Here is a 1,294-nt window from a genome sequence, read left to right on the forward strand (position 1 = left end):
CTGCAGCAATTCCCATTTTACCTACGTAACTGCAGCATTATGCCCTTGTAGTTATGAAAGTTGCACAGACCAAAAAAAAAGGAGGGGGTAATATGCCATAAAATGTTCATTTTAAAATCTGGAAATGAAGACTTCCAGTACCCTTAAGCTACATAGTACCAAATGGCATTTGGTTCTCAAACGTGTGTGCGTGTGCCACGTATTTATTTCTAAAACAAAGCTCTCAGTTCTGCTGATTGCAGGATAAACAAAGCTGACTGGCAGGTTCCAGACGCTACTTAGAATCTGAATTTCTGCAGAAATGTAACCCTGTTTCAGCCTAAAATAGTGTGAAAAGCTGATTTAGCTCATTGTACCTCAGCCCACGCATGGGTTTCTCACCCAGCAGCACTGCTGACTTGCCACAGCTGCACAGCCACATAAAAGGCGATGACATCTGGCCACTCTTGCATATGGCTGGCAAGAAACAAGCTGCTTACAGCAGTGAAAGCTGAAGGAGGCACTCTCTGGGATGAAGAATAATTCATGAGGAAGACGTGGAAGGTGGTAGAATCTGTTCAACTGCAACACAACAGGAAGACTATGAGAGATGGGTTACAAAATAACTTTAATGTTTATATTTCATGTTCCCAAACTTCTGAAAAAATGCAGCTCTACAAATAAAAAGCCCTCTATCTGTCTCAGGGATGGATAACTTCAGCAAATGAAGATTATCTCAATAAGTCTGACAGGTACTAAAAGCAATGAGGCATACCGCTGTGCCAGCAATCACTGGTCTGGCACCACATCACCCCTGGGACAAGGATGCACTGAGCATGGGAGCCATTCCTCTGTGCACAGCACAGTGCTGCCTTCAGGTTCCCTTACTTGAACACAGGAGCTATTGAGATGGCAATGATAGTCCCTCTGTTACTGTTATCTCTGGCAAACAAAGAATAATAGTCCTCCTCCTGGAGGTCAACACTAGAAGGTTCCAGCCTGCTTGAGACTACCAAGATAATTTTGCCACCTGTAGTGCTCCATGGCCTGCACACCCACCTCCAGCCAGGTGAGAGGCTGGATGCTGGAATTAACAGCAGGTACGAGCACAAGAGCCCAGCACAGCCACTCAGCTGAACAAGCAGTTGTCCAGAGTCAATGTTGCTAATGCTGATGCACCAAGGCTTTGCACCTTGCATACCTCACACACTCTTCTGCTCTGTACCTCAGGAAACAAAACAGAGCATTTTGTCCACTTTGGATTCACTGTGGTAAGATACGTAGGTGCTCGTTGGTAAAATCCCTCTCCTGCTGA

The sequence above is a fragment of the Mesitornis unicolor genome, unplaced genomic scaffold (assembly GCF_000695765.1).
Source record: "Mesitornis unicolor isolate BGI_N332 unplaced genomic scaffold, ASM69576v1 scaffold49162, whole genome shotgun sequence".
Classification (NCBI taxonomy): Eukaryota; Metazoa; Chordata; class Aves; order Mesitornithiformes; family Mesitornithidae; genus Mesitornis; species Mesitornis unicolor.